This window comes from Pan paniscus, chromosome X, assembly GCF_029289425.2.
Source record: "Pan paniscus chromosome X, NHGRI_mPanPan1-v2.0_pri, whole genome shotgun sequence".
NCBI lineage: Eukaryota > Metazoa > Chordata > Mammalia > Primates > Hominidae > Pan > Pan paniscus.
In genome coordinates this window covers 147776650-147803245 of record NC_073272.2, presented here as the reverse complement: position 1 = coordinate 147803245, position 26596 = coordinate 147776650, and the positions used below count along the sequence as shown (strand labels likewise).

At 36.3% G+C, this 26596-nt stretch overlaps 1 pseudogene; it reads right to left on the bottom strand.

Annotated features, from left to right (window-relative positions):
* Nucleotides 1-24874: 24874 nt before the first annotated feature.
* On the bottom strand, nt 24875-25743 carry LOC100979517 (ribosomal protein uL30-like; annotated as a pseudogene).
* Between the last annotated feature and the right edge of the window lie 853 nt (nt 25744-26596).

Genomic DNA, 26596 nt, shown 5'->3' with positions numbered 1-26596 from the left:
AAAGAACAATGAGCAAATGAAGTTTAAAAGCTTTATTAAAAACTCAAAATTTGAACCCATGTCTTCTGCTACAAGCCTAGAGCTCATTCCTCTCCATCACGATGCCTTTTCTGAAAACACACCAGTAGTCAGAATCCTCTAGAAGAGTAGCACAACTCCTCAAGCTCACACAAACTAACAAGGCATTCCTTCAAATGAAATATCAAAAAATGGGGAGAAAGGATTGAGACAATAGCCACATGAAGAAATATTACTCAGCCATTACAGTTATGTTTGTAATAACCTGAAAAATGTTTTATTATGAAAGGAAAATGTATGAAATCATATAAACGTAAGTCTGAACTACATGAAACAGATGCATAAGAAGAAGACTGGAAGGAAGCAAATGTACCAAAAAGTAAATATAGTCTTCAGAGGGAGGCGAGGGAGTGAGATGTGGGTGATTTGTTTTTCTATTTTTCTGTGTTTTCCAAAAATTTTTGTAATGCTCCTGTATTACCTTTTAAATGAATATATATATATATATATATAAAATTTTTATAAAAAGAGGTTAATTCTGCATTCAGATTGGGGTAGGTTCTCTGCAGAAGTTCCCAAGGCCAATCCCCACTGGGTCTCAAAAATCTGCCTTATATTATCTAAGAGATGTAAATTAGTAGAAACCTTCTCAGTGAGGTATATCCCTTTGAAGAAGTGGAAAAGGCAATCTATTCTGGGGACAAAACCGTTGAAGGAAATTGAAAGGGGTGGGGAAATCAGAGATGATGTCCTTGTTACACCTGATTCAAACTATGTAGGGCTCCATATATTCATACCAACATTGAAAAGACAGCAAGGAATCATAAAAGAACCATTGCAGCAACTCAAGTCAGCAAACAGAACCTATGAAAGTGCAAGAATCTATGTTTGTATATTTAGCCTCTCGAAGGCTTAAGGCTGTGCTTTACCCCAGGTTTTCACTATATTTCCTGGGGGATAGGTCCAGGGTTTTTGGTCTTTTTTTAACTTACATGATTATGCTTTTTCTTTTTTTTTCCTTTATTTTTTCTCAGAATGATACTTCAGAAGGGCAGGTCTTTCTAATTTGTACTTTTTTAAAAAAGAAATAACTTTAGGCATACAGAGCAGTTGCAAAAATAATACAGAAAGTTGCCATTTATCCTTCACCCAGCCTCCCCTAGTGTAAATATCTTATATAATCATACAAATTATTTGTATTTTGATACAAATTACAATTGGTACAGTACTAGTAACTAAACTGCAGAAACTATCCAAATGTCACCACTTTCTGCTCTCATGACATTTTTTTTCTGTCTGAAGATCCAATTCTGGATCCCACACTGCATTTAGTTGTCCTGTCACCCTAGTCTTCTCCAGTCTGAAATAGTTACTCAGTCTGTCCCTGACTTTCATAATATTGGTCAGTTATTTTTAGAATGTCTTTCAATTTGAGTGTATCTGATGTTTTCTCATGATTAGATTGAGGCTATGCATTTTTGGCAAGAATATCACAGAAGTAATACTGTAACCTTCTCAGTATGTCTCATCATGGATTTCGTGATGTTATCATTGGTGGCATTAACGTTAATAAAGTATCTGCTGGCTTTCTCCACTGTAATTTTCTCCTTGTAATTAATAAATACCTTGTGGAAGATACTTTGAGACTATAAAAATAATCGGTTTATCCTCACATCTTTGCCCATATGGCTTAGTCAAGTTGACATGTAAAATTAACCATCACAGCAGGTGAGGAAACCAAGGCTTCAAGAACTTAACTAACTTGTTCAACATCACACTGCTGATAGGTCACAGAGCCAACACTCAAATTGAGGCCTGTTCCTCTGTAATGTTCCACTCCTTTCCAGGACATCCCTCATTTAGAAAGTGAGAAGACTCAAAAAGACAAAAGCCTTGCTGAAGTCACAAAGTGGGCCGGGATGACACAAGATCCAGGGTTTACTGACAGCTCATTTTCCACCACATTGCTTTGGAAGACTTCGGCTTAATGTCTCCTTATAGCTAGTCCTTTACCCACAGTCTCCCTAAGTGTGTTTTCCAATGGAGAGTCAAGGGTCAGTACCTAATGAAGCATAAGAAGGAGAGGGATTTGAACAACCAAATGAGCTTACTATCTGCTGATAACCAAAAATGACTCGGATTTTGTAGTTCTTCACAGGACCTAAAAAAGTCCTTATGGTGAGGTATACTGGGATCACTATTAGCTCTTCTGTATTCAAATTTAACATTTTAATCAGTGGGTTTGATTAAGACCTAAACATCATGTTTGTCAAGTCTGAGGAGGCCTTACATTATGGGGGGCTGTTATGATAGAGGACTAAGCTGGTTCAAAGTACCTTTGACCCTTGAACAACACAGGGGTTGGAGCACCAACCCCTAGAACAGTTAAATATCTGCATATAAACTTTGACTGCCCCAACACTAAACTACTAATAGCCTACTGTTGACCAGAAGCCTTACTGACAATTGAAACAATAAATTAACATATTTTGTATGTTATATATATTATATATTGTATTCTTATAAGGTAAGCTAGAGAAAATAAAGTATTAGTAAAACTATCATAAGGAAGATAAAATATATTTAAAATATATTTACTATTCCATTAAGCAGAAGTGGGTCATCATAAAGGTCTTTATCCTCATCATCTTCACATTGAGTTGGCTGAGGATGAAGAGGAAGAGGAGGGGATGGTCTTGCTGTCTCATGGGTAGCAGAGACAGAAGAGGTGAAGGAAGTAGAAGGGAGGTAGCAGAGACAGAAGAGGTGAAGGAAGTAGAAGGGAGGTAGCAGAGACAGAAGAGGCGAAGGAAGTAGAAGGGAGGTAGCAGAGACAGAAGAGGTGAAGGAAGTAGAAGGGAGGTGGCAGAGACAGAAGTGGTGAAGGAAGTAGAAGGGAAGGCAGGAGAGGTGGGCACACTAGATGTAACATACTGAATAAAGTCCACGTATAAGTGGCCCCTCACAGTTAAAATCCGTGTTGTTCAAGGGTCAACTGGAATCCCCAATCCCTTCCTTTTCTATGTCTAGGCAGTAGTGATTTACCTGCTCACTGACCTGCAAAAAGTATAGCTCGAGCAGCAAGTTTTCTATAATTCTATTGATTTAATGTAGTACTCTAGGAATATTTAAACAATTGCTTTAAAAGACCTAAACAAATTCAAATAATTTAATATATCTTTGATATTTGAAAAATTCCCCAACAAAATATATGTTAAATCTAGGAAAATGTAGAAAATACAAATAAACATAAAAAATAAGTATTACCAGAAATCTTCCAATTTAAGAGCTGTGTGACCTTGAGCAAGTCACTACACATTTTTGAACATCTTTTGTGTCCACTTACAAAATATCAAGTCAGGTTCTTGGGATGTTGAAATGGAAAATGACTATTAAATTTGTAACAGTGCCTAGCTTAAAAGTAGCTGGGCTTTCTGTCATCAAAAGTAATGGCAAAAACTGCAATTATTTTTGCACCAACCTAATAGTTATGAATTTGAATTCCCTTCTCTGCTTATTCCATGCTTGCTCTCACCATCCCCAGTTTTAGGGATAAGCAAGTATTTACTTCTTTTTAAACTATATATGCCCAAAGCTATTTATTTATTTTTATACAAAGTTTATTTTTAGAACACTTTTAGTTTCACAGCAAAATTGAGCAGACAGTACAGAGATTTTCCATATACCTTCTGTCTCCACACATACACAGCCTTCCCCATTATCAACATCCTCCACAGAGTGGTGCATTTGTTGAAATCAATGAACCTACATTGACACATCATTATCACCGAGGATCCATAGTTTACATTAGGATTCACTCTTGGCATTGTACATTCAATGGGTTTGGACAAATGTATAATGACATATATCCACCATTACAGTATCATACAAAGTAGTTTCACTGCCCTAAAAGTCCCCTGTTTTCTGCCTATTCATTCCTCCCTCCTTTCTTAACCCTGGACAACCATTGGTCTTTTTACTGTCTCCATAGGTTTGCCTTTTCCAGAATGTCATACAGTTGGAATCATGCAATATGTAGCCTTTTCATATTGGCTTCTTTCACATGGTAATGTGCATTTAAGTTTCCTCCATATCTTTTTATGGCTTGATAGCTTATTTCTTTTTAGCACTGAATAATGTTCCATTATCTGCATATACTACAGTTTATCCATTCAATCACTGAAGGACATCTTAGTTGCTTCTAAGTTTTGGCAATTATGAATAGACATTATCTGTGTGCAGGTTTTTGTGTGGACATGAGTTTTCAACTCCTTTGGGTAAATAACAAGAAGCACGATTGCCGGATCTTATGGTAAGAGTATGTTTAGTTATGTAAGAACTTGCCAAAATGTCATCTAAAGTGTCTGTACCATTTTGTATTCCCACCAGCTATGAATGAGAGTTACTGCTGTTCCACATCCTCACCAGCATTTGATGTTGTCAGTGTTCTGGATTTTGGCTATTTGAATAGATGTGTAGTGGTATCTCATCGTTTTAATTTGTATTTCCCTGATAATATGATGTGGAGCATCTTATATGCTTATTCATTATCTGTGTATCTTCTTTAGTGAGATGTCTGTTAAGTTCTTTGGCTCATATTTCAGTCTTGTTTTGTGTTTTCTTTTGAATAACAGTCTTTTATCAGATTTCTTTTTATAAATATTATCTCTCAATCAGTGGCTTGCCTTGTCATTCTCTTGACAGTGTCTTTCACAGAGCAGAATATTTTTTATTTTAATGATTCCCAGCTCATCAATTTTTTCTTTCATGGATTGTGCCTTTGGTGTTATATCTAAAAAATCATCAACAAACTCTAGGTCATCTAGATTTCTTCTTTACTGTGCTGGTTCTTTGTTTGTTTTAACAGATGGGGTCTTGCTATGTTGCCCAGGCTGGCCTTGAACCCCTTGGCTCAAGCAATCTTTCTGCCTCAGCCTCCCAAGTAATTGGGACTACAGGCATGCACCACAATGCCTAGCTTACTGTGATGTTTTAGTGGTTATTTTCTATTTCTCTCTTTCCTTCTACATTTATCAATTGGTATTATTCTGTTAGAATGAATTACCCAACCCGTCTCCCCATTTTTTGAATTATTTATATCAATATGGATTCATGGATGTTAATTTTATTCTATGAATTATAATCCAGTATCATCATTATGTATTTTATTTCCAAACTGTTCCATTTTTGGCCATTGGGAGTGCTGTCATTTTGGAATCTGATTTTCTTTCTTTCTTTTTTTTTTTTTTAATTTTTTTATTTCCATAGGTTACTGGGGACAGGTGGTGTTTGGTTACTTGAGTAAGTTCTTTAGTGGTGATTTGTGAGATTTTGGTGCACCCATCACCCGAGCAGTATGCACTGCACCCAATTGGTAGTCTTTTATCCCTCACCCCCTTCCCACTCTTTCCCCCTGAGTCCTCAAAGTCCACTGTGTCATTCATAAGCCTTTACATTCTCATAGCTTAGCTCCCACATATGAGTGAGAACATAAGATGTTTGATTTTCCATTCCTGAGTTACTTCACTTAGGATAATAGTCTCCAATCTCATCCAGGTCACTGCAAATGCCATTAATTCATTCCTTTTTATGGCTGAGTAGTATTCCATCATATATATATCATGATATGTATGATATATATATGTGTGTGTGTGTATATATATATATATATATATATATGTATATATATATATATATATATATATATATGTATATATATATATATATATATATATATATATATATATATCACAGTTTATTTATCCACTCATTGATTGATGGGCATTTGGGCTGGCTCCATATTTATATATCATATATATCACAATATATATTTAATATATATGTGTGTATATATATATATATATAATCACAGTTTATCCACTTGTTGATTGATGGGCATTTGGGCGGGTTCCATATTTTTGCTATTGTGAATTTTGCCGCCATAAACATGCATGTGCAAGTATCTTTTTCGTATAATGACTTATTTTCCTCTGGGTAGATACCCAGTAGTGGAATTGCTGGATCAAATGGTAGTTCTATTTTTAGTTCTGTAAGGAATCTCGACACTGTTTTCCATAGTGGCTGTACTAGTTTACATTCCCACCAGCAGTGTAGAAGTGTTCCCTGGTCATCACCGCGTCCATGCCAACATCTACTGTTTTTTGATTTTTTGATCATGGCCATTCCTGCAGGAGTGAGGTGGTATCGCATTGTGGTTTTGATTTGCATTTCCCTGATCATTAGTGATGTTGAGCATTTTTTCATATGTTTGTTGGCCATTTGTATATCTTCTTTTGAGAATTGTCTATTCATGTCCTTGGCCCACTTTTTTTTAAATTTTTTTGCTAATTTGTTGGAGTTTGTTGTAGAATCTGGATATTAGGCCTTTGTCAGATGTATACACTGTGAAGATTTTCTCCCACTCTGTGGGTTGTCTGTTTACTCTGCTGACTGTTCCTTTTGCCATGCAAAAGCTCTTTAGTTTAATTAAGGAATGTGGTTTTCTTCTGATGTGCATCCATCCTTTTTGAGCATTTCCTTATTTTTTATTACCACAAGATATGCCAGGATCATCTTGTGTTTTCTTTGCCCCAGCTCCAGAATCAACCACTTCTTTGAGAGTTCCTGGTTCCCTTTACGGAAGCAAGGAGTTTAGAGACCAAGATCTGGGCACTGGATGTGTTCATTGCTACTGGGGTATTCTTGCTCCCAGGTGTCCTGGCAGACAGAAGTAGGAAGAGCGTGTGTGTGTCTGTGTGTATCTGTATGGAAGTGTGTGTTTGTATGTGTGTATTTGTGCATTGCCTCTTCTTGTCTTATTTCCCAATCCCTATCAAAGTCTTGGTCATTTGTTCCTTAATTTTTTCATTTCAACTTTTATTTTAGATACAAGGGGTATATGTGCAGGCTTGTTACATAGGAATATTACATGATGCTGAGGTTTGAAGTGTGAATCCCGCCACCCAGGTAGTGATCATAGTACCTGATAGGTGGTTTTTAAACCCAAACCCCTCCCTCCAAACACCCATTAGTTGTCCACAGTGTCTATTATTCCCATATTTATGACCATGTGTGATCAATGGCTAGTTCCTATTTGTAAGTGAGAACATGCAGTATTTGGTTTTCTGTTCCTACATTAGTTTGCTAATGATAATAGCCTCCAGCTCCATCCATGTTCTTGCAAAAGACATAATCTTTTTTCTTTTTTATGGCTGCATAATATTCCATGGTGCATATGTGCCATGTTTTCTTTTTCCAATCAAACATTAATTGGCACCTGGGTTGATTCCATGTCTTTGCTATTGTGAATAGCGTGGCAATGAACTTATGAATTCATATGATTTTTTGGTGGAATGATTTCTTTTCTTTGGGGTATATATCCAGTAATGGGATTGCTGGGTTGAATGGGAGCTCTATTTTAAGATCTCTGAGAAATCTCCAGACTGCTTTCCACAGTGGCTGGACTAAGTTGCATTCCTACCACCAGTGTATACGCATTCCCTTTTCTCCATAGCCTTGCCAGCATCTGTTGTTTTTTTACATTTTAGTAATAGCCATTCTGACCGGTGTGAGATGGTATCTCATTGTGGTTTTGATTTGAATTTCTCTGATGATTAATGATATTGAGCATTTCGTATATATTTCCTGGCCATTTGTATGTCTTCTTTTGAGAAGTGTCTTTTCATGTCCATTGTCCATTTTTTTCATGGGATTGTTTTTGCTTATTGATTTGTTTAAGTTCCCTTAGGTTCTGGATATTAGGCCTTTGTTGGATGCATAGTTTGCAAATATCTTCTCCCATTCTGTAGGTTGTTTGTTTGCTATTTGATAGTTTCTTTTGTTGTGTAGAAGCTTGTTCCTCAATTTCTAACAGTTTTTATATCATAAGGATATAAGTCTTTTGTCTGTAGTATATGTTGCAAATATATTTCTCCCTGTTTATCAGATGTCTTTGACTTTTTATATAATATTTTTCATGTATCTTTTAATTGTATGTAGTCAAATTCATCAATCTTTTCTTTTTTGGCTCTGGATTTGGGGTCTTAAAGTTTGTTTACCTTAAGGTTAAAGAAGAATTCTCTCAGTATTCTTCTTGTACTTGTAAGGTTGTATTTTTGACCTTTGGATCCCGATCCATTTGGAGTCTATTGATGTGAAATGAGGATGTAATTAATCTTTTCTTTTTCATCAATTGGCTTCCCAGTTTTTCCAGAACAACCTACGAGAAAGTCCTTTATTCCATCTTACCTTGGTGACTTAACACTTTTGTCATATATTAAATTATTGTTTTCTTCAGTGTTTTGTTTTATTTTTATAAATTAATGAAATTTGCTGAAGGTTTTTTTAGCATCTATGGACATAATTGTGCATTTTTTAGATTTATTAATATAGTATATTAATGAATATTCTATTGTTGAACCAACCTTACATGCCTGGAATAAATCTCACATGATTATGGTATATTATTTTCATAATATGATATTGCAATCTATTTAATATTTTATTTATCATTTTTGCATTATAATCATAGGTGATACTATTCTCTAGTTTAGTTTCTTAATATTATATTCATCTGATTTAGTTACTTATGTTATATTCACTTCATGAAAGTAATTAGAAAGTTTTCCTTCCTTTTCAATGCTTAGAAAGAATTTATAGCCCATTGAGGCAATCTAACATTTCAAAGCTTGGTAGAGTTCCTCTATAAAACTATTTGAGTGTGACTTTTTAAAAATATAAGATAAATCCTTAAAACTTTCTCTATTCCTATGAAAATTGGTCTGCTTAAATTTTCTATATTGAATGAGCTTATTTTTAGTAAGTGGATTTTCATTAAAAATTACCCATTTTTCTAGGTTTTCAACGTATTTACAAAGAGGTCTGAAAAGTAGTATCTTTAGATTTTATTTAAATTTCTTCCCTCTTATCAGTTCTTTTTCTGCACAATTTTACTTCCTTCTTTGTTTCTTTATTTAGTTAGTTACTGATTTTGATGTTTTGGTAACATTGAGAAAAAAATCCCCAATAATTTTTAATGATTAATTAGACCTACTTTTTTCTATTCTCTGCTTTATTAATTTCTATTTTTAACTTTACATTCTTCCTTGTTCATTTTTTTGTTTACTTTGTTGTTTATTTATTAGTGTTTCTCCTTTTAGTTTTTTAGAGCTGGGCATTTCATTTATTTTCAAATGTCCACTTTTATCAGTAAGTGTATAATGTAGTGAATTATCCCCTAATTCACTGTTTTGAGTGCATTCCATAGATTCTGATAAGAAATGTTTTTAATGTCATTATTTTATTTTTAAATTCTATAACATCAATTTACATTTTCTCTTATATTCAAGAGTTGTTGGCCAGGTGCAGTGGCTCATGCCTGTAATCCCAGCACTTTGGGAGGCTGAGGCGGGTGGATGGCCTGAGGTCAGGAGTTTTAGACAAGCCTGGATAACATGATGAAACCTCATCACTACTAAAAATACAAAAATTAGCCAGGCATAGTGGTGCATGCCTGTAGTCCCAGCTCCTCGGGAGGCTGAGGCAGGAGAATCGCTTCAACCTGGGAGGCAGAGGTTGCAGTGAGCCAAGATTGTGCCACTGCACTCCAGCCTGGGCAACAGAGTAAGACTCTGTCTCAAAAAAAAAAAAAAAAAAAAGATTTTTTTGAATTTCAGGTTGAAGGTCCTTTTCTATTTTCTGGCTTTTTAAATAACAATGTTTTCTTTCATTATACTGTGATTAGAGTATTGCATGCAATATTTTTACTTGATTTTTACTTTTTACTATTGTTATAGCTTTTTCTAAATGTAACCAAGCCGGTATAGCTATTCTTTACATTCCAGTATTGATCAGTATTGTGACTGTGCCACAATTGATTCAGAAAAATGCGTATTTGCTATTATAAGGACATTCAATATATATCCATAAAATACACTTTATTGATTGTGTTGTTTAGATTTTCTCTATCCTTGCTTATGTTTTGTCAATGTGATCTGCCTTGTACTGGAATTAGTTTATTAATCTCTCCCATTATTAATGCCATCTCCTGTGTTTTTTGCTTCATAAAGGTGGTTGCTGTCTTATTTGGTGCATAAATATTTATAAGTCATATATTTGTATTCTAAATTATGACTTTTAGCACTAATATATATATATCCTTGTGTTGATAAGAAACCCACCTTAAATACAAATGAATGGTTAAGTTAAAATTAAAAGATGAACAAAGATATATCATGCAAACATTAACTAAAAGGAAACTGTATTAATTACAGGCAAAGTAGACTTCAGAATATCATTAGAGGGAAAAAGGGAAATTACATAATGATGGTTAATTCTTCAAGAAGACATAACAATTAGAAAATGTATATGCATCTAATAACAGAGCTTCAAAATACATGAGACAAAAAGACTGATCAATTTGAAAGGAGAAATAGACAAATTCATACTTAGAGTGGAAGACTTTAATATGCCTCTTTGAGTTATTGATAAAACAAGATGGCAGAAAATCGGAAAGTATATAGATGACCTGAACAACACTATCAACCAACTTTACCTCATTGATATTAATAGAATGTTCTACCCAGCAGCAGCGGAATACACATTCTTTCCAAGTGCACATGGTAGGCCATATTCTGAACCATGAAATAACAGCTCAACACATTTGAAAGAATAGAAATAATCAAGTGTATTTTTGGACTGTAATGGTCTTAATATAGAAATCAATAACAAAAAGGTATCTGTAAAATACCCAGATGTTTGGAAAATAAACAACACATTCTAAATAACACATAGATCAAAGAGGCAATTGGAAGAAAAATTAAAAAGTCTTTTGAACTGAATACATTTTGATACTGAATATCAAAATCTGTGGGATGCAGTTAATGTAGCACGCAGAGGTAAATGTATATCATTAAATGTATACATCAGAAAAGAAGAAAGATCTAAAGTTAGTAACCTGATTCTACCTTAAATAACTAGAAAATAAAGAGCAAGTTAGATGCAAAGTTAAGAGAAGAAAGTAAGTAATAAAGATTAGAAGAAAGATATATTCAATTGAAAAAAAATAAACACAATAGAGAAAATCAATTTGTATTCTTCAATACATAGCAGTGACCTTTGTATTTTTTCTTTCACGCTTCCTCCTCTCAATTTTAGTTACATTATTTCCACTTTATCACAATAGATTATTTTTGTGTGTGTATATGTCACCCTCACTCATACTTTTTGTCTTAGCTGTACTTTTATAGTTTTAATATGTCACCATATGTTCTTTTGCAGAAGTTTCACAGTCATAACTTGATTGGATGAAACTTATCCCCTAGTGTATTCCACAGAACAAGGTGATGAATATCAAATTCTTTAAATTATTGAATGTTGAAAACTGGTTTTCTAGTCTTGAAACTTGAAGGAGAGCCTGATTGTATTAATATGTACAATTATTGGTTTATACTTTATTTCATTGAGCATTTTATTTTCAAAATGCTGCTTCATTGCTGTTCTGCTTGTATGTTGATTATGAAAATTCTGTGCCAGTCCAATTGTTTTGTAAGTTAATCGATCGCTTTGCCTAGAGGCCTAGAAGATTTTACTTTTATTTTTTAAATGTAATCATGTTACCAGGTCATGTTTTAGAGTTGAAAATTCTGTTAATTTCCCTAAGTACTCGTGGGTCAACTCAGGCATTTTTCTATTTCTGGGAAGATATTTGTTTCATAGTTTTAAATATTAGTCCTGTTTCAGTGTTTCTGCATTTTTTCTCCAGGGACTCCAATAATAGAAATATTATTCCTTCTTTACCTCTCTTCCATTTCCACTACCTTCCTTTTGACTGTTTTTTACTTATATTTTGTGGTCTTTTAATCTTTTTGCTTTTTTTTCTCTGCCCCTTATTGCATTTTTTTTTCAATGCCCCTTATTACATTTTCATTTCAACCCATTCCTTCTCCCTTGGATCTCTTGTAATTTATTCTTCTTTTATAAGATAATTTTGTATTTTTCTTCCATTTATTTGCAGAGTTTACTCATCTCTCTTTATTTCTTCCAGTGTTTAGTTCATTTCTACTTTTAGTGTTTGACTTTCTGACTCAAGGTAGTTTTTTATAGCCTCACAAGCTTGTTTAAATTTATTTAATTCTATTTGGTGTGTTGACTTACTTCTTTATATGATTCATAGGTTTTTTTTTCGGGGGGGGGGTTCCTCAGTTCATATATATGATATTTTGTTTCCTAATTTTCTGTCATAGCTTTGTTAACTTCAGTTTTCTTTTGTTCATTTTTATGGTACTGAGTTATTTTTATAAGACTGCAAATTAAATGCCATCTTCTTTTGTCAGTATAGAAAGGACCAGGTACTTTGGTTGTGATGTGGGAGTTGTAAGTGCTTAGATGATGTGGTTCTCTTTTGTCTTGCAGGGCCCTAAATTTCCCCCCTTTGCCTTTGTATTCCTTTTGACTACCCAATTGCCAAATATTTCTTTTCCTTTCCTTCTTACTTTTCTTCTCCCTGCCAAAGCTATGTGTTTTGAAGCCAATTCCTTCATATCATGCCTGCTCTTTTACATCATGCCTGCCTGCTTAAAGAGTGCTTGACTCCTTTAAACCGTATGTGCCCCTTTTAATTATGTATAATTTTAAGTTCTCTCCTTATAGTTCATGTTCTCATCTTCCTAGAAACTTTTTATTTTAGTATTTTCGGGATTAAAGTGGACTTACTCTTTCTGGAAGTAGATTTAAAATAAACTTAGCACATTTTTCTAGCTTCCCTCATTTGTCTTCCCTGAGGTTGTTTGTTTGTTTGTTTGTTTACAGTCTGCCTTTGCTGGCCACAGAGCCTTACAGTAGGACAGACATGGGCCAGGACCAAGAGAGATGAAACTCTGGGAATAGGTGAATTTTATCTTTTCACTCACAGTTACTTTGAAGTTTGGGCATTCTCTGTCCTTAAGCTATGATAAGGGCATGGTTTTTATATTGATTCATTTTTTCCTTTTTTTGTCATTTTTGTAGGCTACATTAGCAGGCAGGTTGCAGGCTGCTGTACTACAATTACTACTTGATGTCTGTTTATGTTTTTTTTTTAGAGATTTAAAGATGCCTTTTATCCCAACATTGTAGATACTAAGTTTACTCCCTTTTATGGAGGGTAGAAAATAACAAAAATATTGCTATAATTCAATAGAGATTAAAAGATAAGAATTTAAATTTGAGGTGAGAGGACTTTCCATTAGCAATGGACAATTCAAAATTTTTGATATGAAAATGATGTCTAATAAAAAAATTCTACTGTCAGGCTCCTCCTTCATATATACTTTATTAATCTTTTGCTTTTGCAATCTAAGTGATGGATGACATGGGCATTTCTAAGGAAAAATGTTATTCACCTTTCTAAAACTGGCAATATTCCCTATGAATACTTCTTATATTCATTAGGAAAGCTTTAGGTTGAAAGTAACTAATACCGGATGATGAGTAGTTTGAATCTATGAGGATATTCACTGTTAAGTATGAAGTAAGGCAGTCTCATTGTTGAGCAAACAGCTTAACAGTGTCCTCAAGAATTCAGGCTCTTTCCAACTCTTTATTCTGCTACACTCAAAGTTTTGGCCTTTGGGTTTGTGTGTGTGTGTGTGTGTGTGTGTGTGTGTGTGGTGAGGTTTTATCACCTTATGGTCACATGAAGGCTGCTATAGCTTCAGACATTATGTCTTCAATTTAGCAGGAAGAATGAAAAGGAGAAGACACATGTGCTTTGTTATCAGGAAACCACAATAGTTTCCCCAAGTCTCAAACAAATTCTGGCCAAACCTAGCTATAAGTACCTAGCCTTCCAACATCTGTAGGAAGCAGTGAGAAGAGAGTTGGAAATGGCTGTTGAATTTTCCAGCCAACAATGTGTATGCCAATGGTTCCAAAATAGCTAAGTGGTGCCACTAGCAGTTCTAGGAAAGACATCCAAGAATACTTGTAGTCCAAATGCTTTCTAAATGACAATAATTGTCATTGACACTTTAAGACTACTTACTATAACCAAAATATGGAGTTCAAAGTTTTTCTCATTCTGACCATTCTGTTGTACTTACACCCTCTGGCTTAAGGAAGGGGTACAGAGCCCTACTTGTGTATTTGGAAAGATGGTGTGGGGTACTCAGCGGAAGTGTAGGGAGTATGCAAGCAAGGCACAGCCTACGTAACTATAGTGCTCTGTTGCTTGCTTAGTGCTTAGAGATGGTGACATTGTCTGACTGAGTGATTAAGAGACTGATAATGTCACTGCAACATTGTGTCACTGAAAAAAAAATGAGTACAGAAAATGACCTGGTTCCTTTTTGAGTGCCACCACTTGAGAATACCCACAGTGCCCTCTGCATATTCTAGTCCATGAATTGTAAAGACTGTTGATGGTTTATAGGCTTTCAAAATTAGGGAATTAGGATTAGGGAACAACAAGGCATCGAAATAGAATTTAGAAGCTCAAAGAAATCAAACCACTTTTCATAAATTCCTAATGGAAATACTGGGTATGGAAACTGATTTGGGCATAACCATTAACATATAACACTTACGAATGCTTCCACTATTCTTTCTGATATGATTCATCTCTGTATTTATCTGTTTTGACTTCAGTGTAAACTATGCCAGCTGGCATCCTAGTGGAATAGGAACATTATACAGTTATTAAACAACAACAAATTATATATTACACATGACATAAAGATAAACAACCAATAGTTCATTCTTATAGGAGAATAGCAAAACTTTTTCTCAACACTGAGAATAAAGTACAAAGCTCTGGCATTTTATTGTTTGCAAAACTTTGATTTGATTTTATCCTCCCAAGAAAACAGAAGACATATTATTGTTCTTACTTTGCAGATGAGAATCATAGGCTCAGAGAGGGGAAATGACTTGGCCAAAGTCTCCCTGTTTCTTAGTGAAAGTAGTAGGACTTGACCTTAGGTTTCCTGAGTCTTCATCCATTGCTCTTTCCACCTTTGCAGGCTGTTTCCTGGACCACTTTGTGGTTCAGGTTTCTGAAATAATATGTTTCTGACTAGTTTATACCCCTGTTGTGCTAAATAGAACTGAAGTCTCAAATCTGGGTCCACCTGGGACCACTATTTCAGATGAATTAACTGATTTCAAATGTCTTGGTCCACTCTTTCTGTCAATAAATAAGGCATTTGCCATTTTTTGTTGTTGTTGTTGTTGTTGAGATGGAGTCTTGCTCTGTCGCCCAGGCTGGAGTGCAGTGGCGCGATCTCGGCTCACTGCAAGCTCTGCCTCCTGGGTTCACACCATTCTCCTGCCTCAGCCTCTCAAGTAGCTGGGACTATAGGCGCCCACCACCACGCCAGGCTAATTTTTTTGTATTTTTAGTAGAGACAGGGTTTCACTGTGTTAGCCAGGATGGTCTTGATCTCCTGACCTCGTGATGCACCCACATCGGCCTCCCAAAGTGCTGGGATTACAGGAGTGAGCCATGGCATTTGCCATTCTTATGCTAGTTTCCTTTTTTTTTTCTAGCTGGACATAAGCTAGAGAGTTAACTTGTATCATGATCAAAAGCAAGAGGTGATTTGCCAACAGCAAAATCCTAATGCTATTTATCTATAAAAGGAAGATAAACAGATAATGCAAAAAATAACCCAACCTTGATATTTCAGCCATGTAGCCATGTAAAGTCAAATAAAACCATGATAGAAAAAATAAAAAAGATTTCACTGTTCGATTTTCCTCTTTATTCTCCTTAATAATACAACAAATACTGTACTTTACTTAGAATGATTTTTAAATGAACTACTAAAATGACCCAGTCAAAAAGCAAGAATAAATTTGACCAAAGTTTAAAACCAATGTCAGTTTTCAAATTTCTGCAGGATAAACATGACCTTATTGCATTTTAAATCTGTATAATTTTACAAAATATGATGCTTAGTCTCCAAGAAAAATTCTTTTAAGACTTAATAAGTTACTTGGATAGTACATAGCATATTCTTATCTGTATTTTTCTCAAATACACAGATTCACTATTCTATTTTTAAAAAGTGTTTGAAAAGGGCATTTGAAGTTTTCACAGATAACTGAATAATGGTTTGCAATGTTCACCACGGTAAAAACATAGTTTGCTTGGTTCACTATGACTAATTATTCTGAGAGATACAAATATGTGCACTTATGCTGAAAAGCTCTCTTGTTCTGCCCTCTAGCATGCAACTTTTCATGAATTTTATGCAAATCTCTGTATTCAACAGCAATTTTTATTTGAAAAATAGAACAATGAGTAGCATAGAAAAAAATAAGAAAATTAAGGTCAACTTTTCTATACTCTGGTCTTTTATCTTCACAATCTTCACATTTATTTTTACTGTTCCAGCAAGATTGGCTTCCTATTTTCACTGTTTCAGCATCAGCAGGGTATTTTCTGTAACAGCTCCATATGGATGATGTACATGCTTCTTGGCTTATATATACTCATACGTTCATGATTTAACACCAAATGGAAATTACAGCCAACTCTCAATGACCCATAAAAGAGAGGGGCATTGTAGTACAGATAACTCAAGAAGTCCAAAAACCCTAAGTCATTTGTTTGGCTTTGGATGTGTTCTCTATCTTATCTTAGAATACTTTGTCTTTTAATTAAGCCTACTTTCCTAATTGTGTTTTATAAGTCAGTATTTTCAGCAAATGAAAATGTAAATAATTCCAGTCAATGGGGGAAGTTGATTTGGAGGAATGTTGCATGGAGTTGTGGGAAGCTGATAGAGGCATTAAAATTAATGCAAACAATTCACAAAAAAATACAGTACATACAGATAATCAGGCATTGACTTTATTATACTATATTCAAAAGGTGAAAATTATGCCTGCTTAGTCCTGTGCGTGCATACCTGGGATAGTCTTATCATCTATAGAAAATGCAAAATAACATTTCTCTGTGTATATTTACCCCTTGTTGCATTATTTTGACTATGATCATCTATTTCTAAAAATGACATACCCGACTAAGAAGTAAGGCGAAACCAAAAGCATCAAGAAAAATGTAATATTAGCATTAGGCAATGGAAGCATTCAAATCAGATACTGCTTAAAGGTAAGTCAGTAAAGATTTAAATAAGCTTAGCCGGAATTCCAAACATAGAAAGGAAATAAGATTCAATATTCTTTGCATAAGTAGGGGAGATTTTTACAAATAAAAGCACCTCATGTGTGCTTCTATAAAGTGTTTAAGCTCTGTGGCTTAGATAGTTGTGTAAAGATTCATGAAAATAAGGTAAATTTGACTCCAATATTGGCTCTCTACTAGGTGCCTTTTTATTATCAAAAAAAAAAAACAAAAAAACCAATGTAGTCATGCCCTCCAATACTTGCACTGTACCTCCTATGGTTTATTTTAGCATGGTCTCTTATTATGAGGGTTGACATTGGACCTGATTTCTTTTGATTCTAAATCTGTGTATTAGCTTAATATTTCTTCCGTTCAATCCTAGATCTTTTAAATTAATTGGATAGCTATCATTTTATGTGGTTTAATATGGAAAATTATCAGTAGAAGATAGATTCAAGAAGGCACAAGTTAAAGGTGAGATGGAGGTATGGCAAGGCTAAGGTGTTTGCCCTGGCTAGGAGGTTCATTTCAGCACATGGAATGGACCTGCTCAAGTTGTGGGCAGAGAAGGAGGTTCAGGAGAAGATATAAAATGTGCTTTATATCATTTGATAGAGACCATTTTAGTCCTGCTTTATTGAGATCTAGACTTGCATAGGCCCTCCAAGCTCTTGAGAAGCAGAGTGCCAGAGTGGGAAGATCAGACATGGCCTTTAGATCCACAGACCTGGTTGGAATTCTAGCTCTGTCACTTGCTAGGCTTGTGACTTTAGATAAATTGCTTAGTCTTCCTTAGCTTCACATTCCCCATCTATAAAGTGAGGACAGTATTAACTAGTGCATAGTATAGTTGTGATTATTAAAAAAAAAAAAAAAAAAAAACTAAACATGAGTCCTTGGCGTGAATCTCAGGCCTTAAACACAAGTATGTAAAATTTGTGACTTCTTTTTTGATAAATCAATTTAATTCCTTTTTTAGTGGTCTCCACTTTGCTAGATGGAAGACATACCATCTCAGTCAGGTCAGGGGCTCTCTCTTTCCACTTACCTCTGGAGTTCCAGGGTCAAGTGTACTGGTCGTCAGCAGGCTCCATCTTCTCATGTTGGCACCCTGCCTTAGTATGTTTTGTTTTGTTACAACAGAATATCTGAGGCCGAGCAATTTATAAAGAACAGAAATGTATTCTCTCACAGTTATGGAGGCTTGGAAGTCAAAGGTCAAGGTGCTGACATCTGATCTGGTGAGGTCCTTCTTTCTGCATCTTCACATGGCAGAAGGCAGAAGAAGAGACAAAAAAGCAATGGAACTTGCCCTTGTATAACAGCATTAATCCCATACATGAGGGTGCAGCCATCATAGACTAATAACCTCTTAATGGTCCTACCTCATAATACTGTTTCAATGACAATTAAATTTCAACATGAGTTTCGGAGGTGAAAAACATACAAACCATAGCACACCCACACAAGTTGTCACTGTTCTGACTCTCACTGTCCTCTGTGGGCCCTCTCCCCATTCTGGCTTTCTCAGTCCTGGACTCCATCTCTGGTGTATGGGAAACCATCCAGCTTCTCTTTCTTGCTGCTCTGGGACTGACAGAAGCTGAGAGGCTACCTCTGTATCTTCAACCTAGGGACATCCTCATCCATTTCAAATCTATAGCTGCTCAGCCATGTTGGGTTCAAGAGAGAAGTCTTTGAGGCTCACTACTGCCTAGTCCACTACCTGCAAAGTGTGGCACAAGTCACATCTGTTATTGAAACCCTAGAACCTGCCTACAGTTCCTGTAATCCAACCCTTCCCATGTTAGTCCATTTGTGTTGCTATAAAGGAATACCTGAGGCTGCCTAATTTATGAAGAAAAGAGGTTTATTTGGCTCATAGTTATACAGGCTGTACAGGAAGCATAGTGCCAGTGAGGTAGGTACTACTTTTGGCACTATTTTTGCAGGTGGAATAACTGAGGCACCAAGAAGTTAAGGGCCTTTCCCAAGGTCACATAGCTAGTATGTGGTGGAGTTGGGATTTTCACTCATACAGCCTGTCTGTGATGGTCACACTTTGATGATGATACTACATTGCCCCTCAGAGAGTATATACCAAGGGAGTGGGTGAGGAGGCTGATTCAGGCTGGTCGCATGCCTAGACATTCTAGATCTCAGCATTTGAAATTCACAAGCCATGAATTTGGCTCTCATTCTCTTTTCATTTCTGTTGTAGTATCCTTTCCCCGTGTCAATGGAAAGAACAGAATGAGAATGCAGTACAATATGTGTCCCTTTTGTTGGGGGGGATAGCAGCTAATTCTTCATAATTGGTATTCTGCTGCACTTTTCAAGCACAGATAAGTTAGTTCCCAACTTCCTCTTCAAATTCTGTATCATGGAGTTTGCCCTCAGAACAAAAATTTGCTCCACATAAAACTTAGTTCTACACAAAATGTTTTAACATTAATATTCAATTTTTAATGAGAAGATTCTGCTTCCTTTATATGTTTGTATTTCAATTAAAGAAAACACTAAGCCTGCCCCCATAACTATACTTGACTATTCAGAAACCTTGGAAATACTAGTGAAAGGCGGACAAGTTATAGCAGAGGCCTCTGTGCTGTCCTTTCTGAATCCAGCCAGTTTGGTAGATCACCACAGATACAAGCATAAGGCCCTGCACATAGTAGGCCCTCAAAAATAGTGGTTGATTGATTGTGAGATGCCTAAAAGGAAGAAGATGTCAAATGGGAAAATTGCTCTTGCCACATGCTTGACTGGACGGTCATGCATGGCTGAGCATGTTTCTCCTGCTCTCCATAGGTGTGCTCCACTGTCACTGTGTGACATTTGTGACCTCTGAGGGTTCAGAGTTCATGTCCTCCTCTTCAAAGGCTTGGGTTCTATGCCCTTCTCTTCTTAGAATAACCCCAGAAGGGCAATTAGGTTTTCAGAAAATGGTTTTCAATAGAGATGATGTTGCCTGCACATTATTCATAGAAACTGAGTGGCTGGTAGGCGGTGACCCCGTATTTCACAGCTCTCTAGTTCGGTTATTTTGTAAGAATGCCATAGATGACTGATTAGTGTGTTCTCAGCTTCCAGATAAATTGACAATGGTAAAATATGGACATCTCAGAGAGTCCAGCCATTTTCTTGCAGCTTATGAGAAGTGATGACTTTTAGAGCTTCAAAGAGAAGTAAAATGCTACAACCAGCTAGAAATGCAGATACACACCTCTGCCAACTCCCCATTACAATTCTCTGTCTTTCACATGGAGATTAAATGCAGTGCCAAAATGTGTCATCTGGTGTTGCATTTTTGTAATGTGGACAAATGTTGATAAAATTCATGTGGAGTCATAAAAATCTAACTATTTATGAATTAAAATTAAATGTAAGTTTTGCCATAGGTAGAAGCCTTAATTGCTAAGGCTAGATTCAGTGCCATTATCAAAACAGCAACACTTCCTTCCTGCAATCACCAGTTCAAAAGGAGAAAGGGGAAACTGCCCTCTCTGACAAGCTACTGTTCATACCAAGCTTTACACCTGTAATCTCAATGGGTGCCATATATCAGACCTGATAAAAGTGAATCAGATGATTTTGGGACTGCCTACTGTGTAGATAGTTGTTACATTTCAATCCATCTAACAAACCCATTCACAATTTTGGCAGGCACAAGCAACATATTTTGCCTTCAAAATGTGCTTGTGCCTCGCCATGCTCCCCTGGATCAGTCTTTATTCTTTTTCATCCATATAACTTCCCTCGCAAGACCTTTAGACCCTTGCCAGGAAGCAGAGGAAACTAACATCTTCCTCTATTCAAATGTTCCAAATTGGACTATCACTACTCTGGGTAGTATGACAGTAACTGTTATATATTTCAAATTCTTGCTGATTGGCTATCTGATATTCATGATTTACATTCACATTTTAATATGAAATTCTTCCCCATATGCATGTGTTTACACTAATTTCAATGAAATTTTTAATTTATTTCACTGTCAATGGCTGCCTGTCCAGTGGATCTATACAGTTAGCACTGCCTCTTCACGGGAGAAATTTCATTTGATGGGTGAAGTAACAACTCTTGGAAAGTTGTTTACAGAAAACAGCTTTTCAGTAACATGAGAAGATTATGACTTGAAGCATATATGCCCAGCATTTTGCCTCAAGAATTTAGCCTTGCAGTTGACCATGGCAGATATAAATGGCCAATCCTTGGGGAACGATGGCAGAGAGAAACATTGTAAGCTCAAAAGCTTCATATATTTCATCATTAGTAATATATCAAATACTTATTGCAGATCTTGATTTCATCCCTTCTGGACTCCCTATGTTTATGACAGCCAATTCCAACATTTCATCAAGCTTCCAACTCTACAAACTCTCCTCAGTTGACAACCTCACACCTTAATTTACTGACACAAGTTTCCTCAGTTTTCTTCTCATTCATGCTAAAATTCCTCTCTACCTTATTCATTTTTTCTACTATCTCTCTTTTTATAATTCTCTTTCTTTCCAACTCCACTTCTTCATTGTCTACTTACTCCTGAACTTAGGGTTTATATTTTCAGCATGCTACTCAACATTCTCTTTTGCAAGCAACCATGATCCAACATGGTTGGATCCAACATGCTCTTCCTCATTGAACTATGACCTATTGTAATGTTGACATTTCCTTCTAGAAACTCTTTTTCCTTGGCTCAGGCAATCTTACAAGAAATATATGGTTTCTCCTTTTGCCTGAGGGCTCCTTGTTTTTCTTCACTGCTTCCTCTTCCAGGGCTTTGTCCTTCACTTTTTTTTTTCCTCTTTAGAAGCAAGGTTTCTAATCTTAGGAAGAAATGGAAAAGCTTCTGAGGGTTCCAGGAAACCTTGGTAAGTTTATGCCAAATTGTATTTGTGTGTACATCTGTTTATGCATTTGGGCAAAAGGGGCCATAATTTAATTGAATTTCAAAGAAGTCCAGGACCCTACAGAAAATGTTAAGAACTTTTGCTCTAGACTTCCTTCCTGGGCAATTTTACCATCCTCCAGTGCTGAAATGATTGCCTTCCAAATCTCAGTCTTCCACCTGACCATCCTCTTAATCTTTAGCTTTTTAAGTATCTCTGATTCTTTATGTTTCCTCCTGGTATACAGTAGTACTACACATTAGTAAATATACTCTCTATGGAAGCCACAACAAGTGAAGCACTCATTTTACCAGCCCTCCTTGCCGGGTACCCATATGGCAGCTCTGCACAAAAATTTTAAAGTGCACCTTTCAGGGAGGTCCAGTGCTATGGGTACATGGCTTAGTAACAGGATGGTAGTTTTGTGGGGTTTTTTTGTTGTTGTTGTTTACTTTTCAATATTGTATCTCCATCATGCCAAGCCTGCATTCAAGCTGATTTTGAAGCATCTTAGTCTGACTCTCAAGGACCTCCATGATCTGGTCTAAACCCTATGCTTCTAGCATAGTAACCCACTAATCCTCTCCAAAAAGCTTCCACTCTAGCCAGACTGGTCTGCTTATTGTTGCCTGGACAGACTATATGCATTCCTCTGCATATTTGCTCACCATATTTTACCTACCTAGAATCTCTGCCTCTCCAACATGTTAGACTGAGTGAGTCCTCTATACTTTCACATCTTAGTTCTAGCTCTACTTCTTCTAAGAAACATTTTATAACAACTCCAGTGCTTACTGACTTCACCTTCCTATAAGATCTTGTTGCCCTTATTGTCTGTATCACACTGTTGACTGTGAGCACTCTTCAGTCTTTGACTTCTAGTACAGTGCCCTAGGACCTTGGCATTCAAAATGTGGTCCATGGACCAACAGAATGGGCAGTACTTGGGAGCTAGCTAAAAATGAAGAATCTCATAACCCACCCCAGACCTACCAAAAATACTCTGCATTTTAACAAGATCTTCACGTGATTCTTACAAATGATACAGTTCGAGAGGCAGTGCCCTATGTCATGCATTTGTAGTTGTTAAAATATCTTAGTTTCAGCCCCTGAATATACCTTATGTTTCATGACATTTTACTTTCTGATCATGCCTTCTCTGTTCCCTATTACTTTTCAGAACTCTATGTATTCTATGATGCTTTTCCTATATTCCCCCATTGAAAGTATATCTTCTTGAATTACTTTGATGCCTCTTTGCTCATTTTCTACATGTATCTTGTATTAAAGGGCATTTTGTGTGCAGAGGTATTAACTCCTTTGTTAGATTATAAGCTCTTTGAGGGTAGGAATGGGATTTTCTTCATCTCTGATCCTTGACAGTTTCTGGCAGAGTTCCTGACACCCAGTAGTTAAAAATAATAAATGTTTGCTGAATGAATGAATGAATGAATGAATGGCTAATTTCATAATAAATTCATTTGGATTTTAGAATTTACTTGGGAAAAATGTGATAGATAATTGACCATGGGTCGTGCTGTTCGTAATTGCAATGTTTTTATTTTTCAAGCCAAATATTAATTATCTAACCCAGTCATGCTGTTTCTTAATGACTTTTAAACCTGTACCACTATGAATACAAGCCTGCATGAATTTTTAACAGTCTCCAAGTAGTTCATAATTAAAGACCAAGTGATTCAACTCACTGTCGCAATCAATGCCTTTGTTTATCACTTAGTTTTCATCTCTGTATAGATAACCAAGAAAAAAAAGCTAACAAACCACAGAAAACAAAATCTGATGATAAAGAAGTATGAAAAAGTATCTCACCACCCATTCTGTGTCTGAATGACTAGTAATGAAAGGGAAAAGTGTCAGTAGCCACTCAAGTTAATCAATATACTGACTCATCTACTCAACAAATTCTAGATGAATCAGAGGTCTTTGTGTTTCAAAGTTTATGACTCATATCTCTTAAACTCTGTGGACCTAATCACAGAAACTAAACAGGGGAGAAAATGAAATGATCCAAATCCAATCTTTGAGCAGTGCAAGAAAAAAAGAAACTTTCTGAATTAGAAGTCATCTTCTTCTAGAGGCTTAACAGTTTCAGATGGATTTCTCCAGTTATCTATCTAAGAGAGATCAGTCTGTATCCAGTTTCTCCTTTTGTCACAAAACATAACAGTTTCTTTTTGAGATCAAAATGATGTTGCCTTATATTAGAAAGTGATTGTAGTTATTAAGGTGTTTTGAAAGTCTTTTGTTTACTGACTATGACCATTTTGGAAGATGATTTATCTGTTAGATTGACTTTTGAGAAAAGAACTGGAATACCTGGTTATACAAACATGAAAGTCCCCTAAAATTATATCCCACAGGTCTACTGCTCTAGATTCTTCATTGTGAATATACTCAAATCTCACTAAGTAGGCTAGTAAAGAGAAAAATCAATATAGCAGAAAGTATTTCTCTTTCTTTCTTCTTTCTCTTTTTTTCAGAGACAAGTAAATATTTGTTTTTGTGCCTTTCTTCCTATGTGTATTTCAAGTCTTTTTCAAAACAAGGCCCCAGGAATCTCCAGATTCAATTATGTCCCTGGGCTTGGTCGACTGCTGCAGGAGTCTTAGGAGGCCTTATACAAATGCTAGAGCTATTCATTTACCAACATTAAACCTGGGATAGCAGATGCAACAAAGCAGGACTCCTTCCCCCATGGAATGTGCTGATTTCAGATGAGGCGGCAGCCACAATGTAGAAAACACTGGGAATTTTTCCTTGGAACTGGGCTGTGATGAAAGGTGCTTGCCATGAACATAAGCTACTGTCTTTTCTTTGACTCTTCCTTTCCAGTTTTTGAAGACAAAGCAGGAAATAATCTTCTCTGAAGATACTTGATAAAAATTCCCAAAAAACAAAAACACATGCTTCCACTTCATTGATAAAAATTTACTGCAGTTTGGCACCTGGGTCTAGTTCAGCTGGCAGATGAGCTGATTGATGCATTCACCCTGATAGCCAGGTGTGCCCATCTCCTTGAGGAAGCCCACTCTATTTTTGGTAGCATGATGGGCCACTGAGAGGTGGAAAGGGCACAAGAACCGTAAGATCTCCTGGAAATGCTTCCCTGGGAAGGCAATTTCATAAATGAGGTCTTCCAAGAAAATGACACCAGCCTTCACCAGGTGCTCCTCAATCACTGTGTTGTCTGTCAGAGGGATGGTCTTATTCTTGACCTTGGATTGTCCACGTTTCAAAATGAGTTCCCAGACAGACTTCAGATTTGGAAATCCCCAGGTCACATAACGTTCCACTATACGCAGCATTTTTAGGTTCTGGGGGGTGACTTTTACAAAGACACCACTAAAAATTTTCTTTAGGCGAAGTCTTGCAATGGTCTGCACCAGTAAACTCATGCCATCAATCCTTTCGATGCATACAGCGAAGGCCAAGGAATGTTTATCTGGCAATTCCAAGTCATGAGGTTTCACTTCTAGTTGTCTGAGATGCACCTTGTCACATTTCTGTGACATGACAATCATGTAGGAATGATTCCAGTTGCTTAAACCTGAGCCCTTTTCCTTTCCTCTGCTCCTTCTTTGCCAAAAGTGCCTGCTTTGCCTGGGTGGCTTTGAGGGCTTGATAAACCTTCCTCTTTTTCAGGAGATTTTCTGGAACCAAAGGGATTTTTCTTTGCTCTTGCTCTGCCATCTTTCTAGTGTTGCAGCTACTTGCAGAAAGTATTTCTTAAGAGCTGGGCTTCATAAGCTATAGAGAGGCAGTAGAGAATAGTGGCTAAAAACATGGTGTTTGAAATTGAGCTGATATGGACGCAAATCCCAACTTGCTTTCTTAATGTTTGTGTAACACTATGTAAGTGCCTCACCTATGAAGTGGGGATACTAATAATGCCTGCAGGATTAAGTGAGAAAAATGTAAACAGTGCTAACCAAAGTACCTAGCACTTAGTGAGTTCTCTGTAAGATTTAAGAATTGTTATAGTAGCTGTTAGTAAGGCTGTATTGCTGCCTTTCCCATGCTCACTTCCTGGTCAGCAGTCTGTCTCATCTATGGATTCTTCCACCATCCATGTCCTTTGGAGGCTCATTTGACTGTCCCCTTCTCTAGGCAACTGCCCTTTTTTTCCTCTTCACTATTCACACTGGGCTTGGACCCACAGCTGGCCTTGCGCTTGCTTCTTTAGATACTCTCAGTGGCCACCACCCTCTGCCTAGCTCATGCTGATCTTGCTGGTAAGTGATCTTCGATCTAATTCTAATTTCCCTCTAGACCTCCACCAAACTTCCCTAACCACATCTCTAACCAAGGCCTTTAACCTGAGGAAGATGAAGGAACATGCATGAACAGAAGCAGAAGGAGGATCTAGTACAAGTCTTCCCAAAGTGTATTCTGCAGAATGCTAATGCTGCAAGTTCTTATACAAGAAAAGATAGCTTTTTTTCTGGTAAAATAATTTTGGAAAATTTTGCATACTATTTGTTCCTGCAGATTCGCAGTGCACCTTAGTATTTAGTGACTTGGACAAACAGTGGCACAGAAAATTAACTCTTTTAGCTCA